The 6,663-nt window shown below is 37.0% G+C and overlaps 1 non-coding gene across 1 annotated transcript; it reads right to left on the minus strand.

Moving 5' to 3' along the window:
* Positions 1 to 6,354: 6,354 nt before the first annotated feature.
* On the minus strand, positions 6,355 to 6,461 carry LOC127232504 (U6 spliceosomal RNA). The gene has a single exon (XR_007835378.1). It is a non-coding gene; the product is annotated as a U6 spliceosomal RNA (small nuclear RNA).
* Between the last annotated feature and the right edge of the window lie 202 nt (positions 6,462 to 6,663).

The raw sequence follows: 6,663 nt of genomic DNA on the forward strand, positions 1-6,663 counted from the left end.
GAAGAATAGTTTTCTGGGTCAAGTAACATTTATATTACACAGATGCGGACATAAGTGCCTTACCTAAATAGCAATATAAAATGCGATAAGTGCTAATACTTCTGACAAGTGTTAAATTGAGGACCCAGTTTTTTGAGCATTGTAACATTATTTTCTTTGAAATATATACATAATTTTGTAGTCAAGTGTCAAGCTCAAGAGCTCTGAGCTTGAATCAAATAATTTGGGAATAGGAAAAAGTATGAAAAATAAAGCAACAATGACCAGAAAAACTTTATCACATTTTATATTAATGTACAAAATTATAACTTTCCATAATCTTTATGCGTGACTGATGAAATGCTGTTCTGCCCAAAGAAATGCCTCTACAACGTGCAGAGCCAGACCATACATATGTCACACTACACATAGAGATACACAATAATATCACTACTACCCCTCTTTAGGCTTTTATTGACTTTGTAGCACACACCTAGTTTTCTCCTCCACTTTCAGTAACAATTTTTGTATATCTCATACTTGAAAACAAAACTATGCCAATGTTTACCTAGAGTCAAGCACGAATAGAGTAAGAACTTTTTCCTCAGGCCATAACCTCTGGATGTGAAATGGAGTCTGCAGAAGGAACTTAAATGCTCTCCTTATACTCCTCCAAAGCAGTTAGTCTGACTGTGTTTGACTGGTGTACAATTTAAATCATCTTTGACTCATGTTTAACATAGTCAATGACCACAAGGAGAAGCAAATTGTTGGAAAACTTTCATTTTTAATAAGAAATTTTAAATTTTAGTTTACACATACCCAGTTCTAAAGGATTTCTATGCAAGGTGTACATACAGTGAACCATGGAAAATAACGGTCACCTTCTAGTCTGAGTGAGTTGCTCACTTCGTTGCCCATTCATTTAAGAAAGATATTGAGCAATTATGTGTGACCATATAAGTATGGACTTGAAAGATATAAATGACAAAGTTCCTCAAAGAGCCTACACACAACTTAGCAGCAGATCCAAATCTTCAGATGAAAGTGACAATGATGACTACAGACATGCAAAAACATATGTAAAATTACTGTGACATTGTATAGCACTGGATGGAAAATGGAGAAAAAGTGTCAAGAAAAGGTTCACAAAAGATTTGTAATGAATTTTAGAGAATCAACAAAAAACTTAGTAACTTGAGCTAAAGGTAATATTTAAGACCAACAAAATGAGTTTTTTCTAGAATATTTAAAAAGACATGTAGACAACTGCAAGCCCCATTTGCAAACAGGAGCATGTTTAGTACTTCCTTCATATAGCCTTGTTTGAAAAATTCATAGCGAGATTCACATTTAATGGGAAATACAATGTCTTGGATAATTTTAAAGATGAATTGTGAGTATTCATATATTTTAAAAATCTAATTGTCTGACGGTTACTATTGCTGTGAAGAGATACCATGACCATGACAATTCTTATAAAGGAAAACATTTAATTTGGGCTGGTTTACACGTTCAGAGATTTCAAACCACCACACCAACTTTGATCAAAGTAGTCATTTTAGAGGAAAGAATAGAAATAGAGACAGAGATAACAAGACAATAATAGCTCAGCATAGAAGAAACCAGACTAACATGGTGGCTCCAATCGTAGAACAGGCAATCCTTAAAAAATAAAAAAAATGCTTACACTGGAAATTGATGCCAAAATGTTGATGGAGTATCTTAGAACCTGTCTATGGATGGTTAGGTAGATAAACAGCCCTGTGCAATAGAGCAAATACAAAAAGGATAAAGGCAAACGTGAAGTATAAACAGAGTTAATTATGTGCAGGCACCTAGTAAATGTTCTACTATTCATTGCAGCTGTTGTCAAGAAGTAGAAAGAGTAAAAACTGAAAAGTCTCCAGATGTAAATTAAAACAAAGAAAAAGATTAAATGCAGCACATGGAATATTACTGAAAAGGGTAAAAATTCCTAAGAATAAATCTTTAGGGGGAAAACTGTTATTTAGGGGTTCAAACAAGAGACAATGCTAATTTTAATTTTGAGAATTATGTTCATTTTCTTGTTTGTTTTTAACTTTCTTATTTTGTTGTGCTTTATATTTTGCTTTTTAAAATATGTTTTTCTTTTTGAAATTTAAACATAATTACATAATTTTTCCCTTTCCCTTTCCCCCCTCCAACTTTTCCCACGGGCATCCTATTTTAAAATGTATACTTCTTACTCAAGTTGCGGTTTTATATACCTAGAGACAGAGAGACCAACCGACAGACAGACACACACACACACACACACACACACACATTCCTAAGTACAAATTGCAACCGATTTAGTCTGCATAATATTACTTTTATGCATATGATTTTAAGTCTGACCACTTGGTATTGAATAAATAACTCACATGGCTGCCTAAGCAAGATGGAAATGATACCAGTAGAAATGCTAACATAGATAGGAGAAATTTTGAAATCTTACTGGGCCCCACCTCTAACCAAAGAAGTTTAGGCAAGTAAGAAATGCTACTGAGGGCAGGAGAAATAGTCCCTCAGGGAAAGGATCCTCTTTCCTTTCAAATACACCCATTATTTCTTTGAACATTCTAGTCTGCATGGAATCATAACTAGTAAAATGGGGGTGGGTGAAATCAGATGTCATTTCAATAATTGTTCTAAATATTTTAAGTCTTATCTAATCAGTTCAGACACATATTAAATATTATGTATATTATTTTACATTTGTATCAAGAGTTCTAACACTCACATAGTAAATTTATGACAGCGTATTCTAGGCCAATCCAAGCTTGCTAAAAAATAAAAAACTCTAAATGGTGTCTGATAGTTCTTTAGAATGAATCATTACATTACAGATTCAACAATGACTAGAAATATTTCTGGGAACTATGAAAAGTATATAAATCTGGCCATGGGAAAATCTTAATATCTTGAACTCAAAGAATATTTAGTACTGGGTTATTAGCCATTCACATTTTGATATTTTTTGGTGAATCTTAAAAGAGGAAATATGCAGTATTGAAGCTTTTATCTCTGAAGAATGATACACAGTGTCTCATTCACTGACAAGGGAAATACTGACTGCAGCACCTACTTCATATATACGTCTTAAACACTTACATCTCAACTGATCTACTGATGCTAGACAATGTGTTAATAACTGAGCAATCAAATTATCTCCACAATTTTACTTTGTCACTGTTTAAACAGTAAATATCAGAAGACCTAAGGCTAAATGTAAGCAGGCAAGAAATTTCCAAGTCTTTGAATTTCTTTGTGTGCATGCTTGTGTCCAAAAGACTATTTAAAAAACTTGTTTTTTATTTATATAGTTTTCTATATCATGTCAACAACTTTGATATTTCAAACAACCTGTAGCACAACGATGAAATAATTGTTATAAATTTGAATGTAGGGAAGTCAGGTGAAATATGTTAAATGCAATGACAAATGCTGTTCAGAACTGAGAAATGCATGAAAACTCTGTCCCCAAGTCCTTTTTCACTCTCAGCCAACTATTAGATTAATACATTATTTGTTTATTCCTCCAAATGATCTAGAGAGGGTTGGAACTGTGCTCAAGGTAACACAGCAAGTAAGTGTTAAAATGGGACCAAAGCAGCTCTGCATTGAGTAGTCTGCTTTCTGTTCATTTGGGAATTTCTGCACAGTCTTATCAAGGAAGAAGGATGCAGAAACCCAGAGAAATTACTTAATCCAAGTTGTGGGATGCCACACCACAATCTTTGCATGTTTCCCTAAACACTAATGTCCTTGAGTCACACCGATGACCAAGTTCAGAATTGCTCATTTTTCAGAGCCAGAAAGGAATAGGGAACTTTGGGTTTTACATTTTTTAGATCGTTCTACAGTTATCTATTCTGACACCTAGAGTAGTCAGTGTATGTAGCAGTGACATGGGTTCCAGGACAGACTTACAATCTATTGACAAGCCTAGGTTAAATATCAAGCCAGGAACCCTGACAACTATGAGCCTAAATAGCACTTCTTGTGATGTGTGCCCCTACCTGCATGGTTTTCAAACACTGTTTACTCTTAAAATACCCTTGTTACAAGATTACTTTTCATTTGTTGTTACACTCTTCAATTATATTTATAGACTGAAATTTCAAGAAGTATTGAGTTTTTATGGGCAATGATGTGCAGGAAATAAAATTGGAATTCAGTTCTCAAAAAAAGAATAAGAAGCAAAAAGAGAAAAAGGAAGGAAGGAAGGAAGGAAGGAAGAAAGAAAGAAAGAAAGAAAGAAAGAAAGAAAGAAAGAAAGAAAGAAAGAATGCCCAAGAAGTTTCTAGAAGCAATCTTAGAGGATTTGCAATAAAACTTGATGAGATCAAATCAGTCACTTTTTGAAATTGTATTTGTCTATGGTCTATGTTAGACTTTCTATTGCAATTGAGAGCCACCATGGCCATACCAATATATTATAGAAGGGAAGCATTTCATTGGGGCTGGCTTACAATTTCAATAGTCCCCTATTGTCATGGTGGGAAACACAGCATCATGCAGGCAGCATGGTTTAGCAGAAGGAGCTGAGAGTTCTACATCTTGATCCACAGGCAGCAAAAGCAGAGAGTGCCACTCTAGGCCTAGTTTGAGTGTAGGAGACCTCAAAGCCTGCCCCCACATTGATACACTTCCTCCAACAAGGCCACACCTCCTAATAGAGCCATTCTCTATGGACCATCCACTCAAACACATGAGTCTTTGAGGGTGGCTTCTATTAAGCCACAGTGTTCCTTTTATTTCTAGATAAAGAAGGTGACTAAACATGCTTGGCTAAGTAGCTCAGCCATGCTTTTTTCCAGTGCAGGGTGTCTTTCCCCTGTTTTGTTAGTACTCGTGGACCAGATCTACATTTTTTTTTTATTTTACATGTCGATCCCAGTTCCCTTCCCTCCCTCCCTCCCTCCTTCCTTCTTACCCTTTCTAACCCCTCACATGTACCCTTACCACCCTCCCCTCCCATCCCCCCACCACAATTCCACTTGTAGGGCTATGCCATTCAGGTGGGGTCATGTAGATTTGTCAAGTCATTTGAAGTAGGGACTAGGACTTCTCTCCTTTCTCTAGGTTAAGGGAGACATGAGGGATAGGCCCACAAGGTCCTTTTGTGCACCAGGAATACATCCTGGTTCCACTGTCTGAGGTCCCATAGACTGCTCAGTCCTTCTGGCTGAGACTCTTATTCAGGTGGGGCTAAATCAGTCCCATGCTGGATTCCCAGCTATCAGTCTGGGGGCCCTTATCTCCTCCTTGTTCATGTCAGCTGTCTCTATGTGTTTCTGGAACCTGGTCTTGTTCTCTCCTCTGCATCTGGATTCTAGTTCAAATCAGTGTTTATTTATGGTTGTTTGCTTCTGTTTCCAACATGTTCTAGATGAGGGCTCCATGGTGGTGGATAAGTTAGTTGTTGGTCTCACTCTCCGGTAAGGGCATTTATGGTGGCCTTTCCACCATTGCTCAGATTGTTAGTTGGCAGCAGTCTTGTAGGTCTCTAGATCTTTCTTTAGGTTCAGTTTTCACTTCAAACCAATAATGGCTCCCTCTTTTATGTTCTCTCTCTCTTTCTCTCTCTCTCTTCTCTCTTCTATCCCTACCCTGACTCAATCTTGCTTTCCTCTCCTCCCCTTCTCTTTCTCCTTCTATTTCTCCTAATTCTCTCTCCATTCACTGTCCCCCCACTTCCCATGTGCTCGGGGGGGGGGGGACTTGTCCCTTCCTGCTTCTGTGAAGAACTTTATATGAATCTCTTAGAATACACCTTGTATCCTAGTTCCTCTGGTGGTGATCCTTTGATCTAGGTCTAAAATCCATATATGAGCGTGTATATACCATGTTCCTCTTTTGTGACTGGGTTACTTCATTCAGGATGGTTTCTTCAAGTGCCATCCACTTGCCTGCAAATTTCAAGATTCCATTATTTTTTCTACAGAGTAGTATTCTATTGTGTAGATGTGCCACATCTTCTTTATCCGTTCTTCAGTTGAGGGGCATCTAGGTTGCGTCCAGGTTCTTGCTATTATAAATAGTGCTGCTAGGAACATAGTTGAGCACATGTCTTTGTTGCATGGATGTGGATGATTTGGGTATATGCCTAAGAGGGGGATTGCCAGGTTCCATTTGATTGGAAGATCTTTTCCCAACCCTTTACCCTGAGGTAATGTCTGTCTTTGAAGCTTAGATGTGTTTCTTGTATGCAGCAGAAGGATGGATTCCATCTTTGTATCCATTCTGTTAGCCTGTATCTTTTATAGGTGAGTTAAGATCTTTAATGTTGAGGGTAAGTAAGGACCATTGATTTTTGATGCTTCTTTGTTTTAGATTTGTTGTAAAAAAAATATGGATTGCTTCACAAATTTGCGTGTCATCCTTGCGCAGGGGCCATGCTAATCTTCTGTGTATCGTTCCAATTTTAGTATATGTGCTGCCGAAGCAAACACCCATATCTACATTTTTATCAGAAAATCATCTGATATGCTTTCTGGACCATCAGCAATTAAGTTGGGAGAATCATGCATTAAAAATATTACAAAAGTAGCAATATTATGAAGACCAAAAATAGACATAAGGAGTCAGTCCTATAGCAATACAAAGTGTGTCAGAAATATGCAAGGTGACAGTCTGGATTTATTCAGTTTGCAA

Source organism: Phodopus roborovskii, unplaced genomic scaffold (assembly GCF_943737965.1).
Source record: "Phodopus roborovskii unplaced genomic scaffold, PHOROB, whole genome shotgun sequence".
NCBI lineage: Eukaryota > Metazoa > Chordata > Mammalia > Rodentia > Cricetidae > Phodopus > Phodopus roborovskii.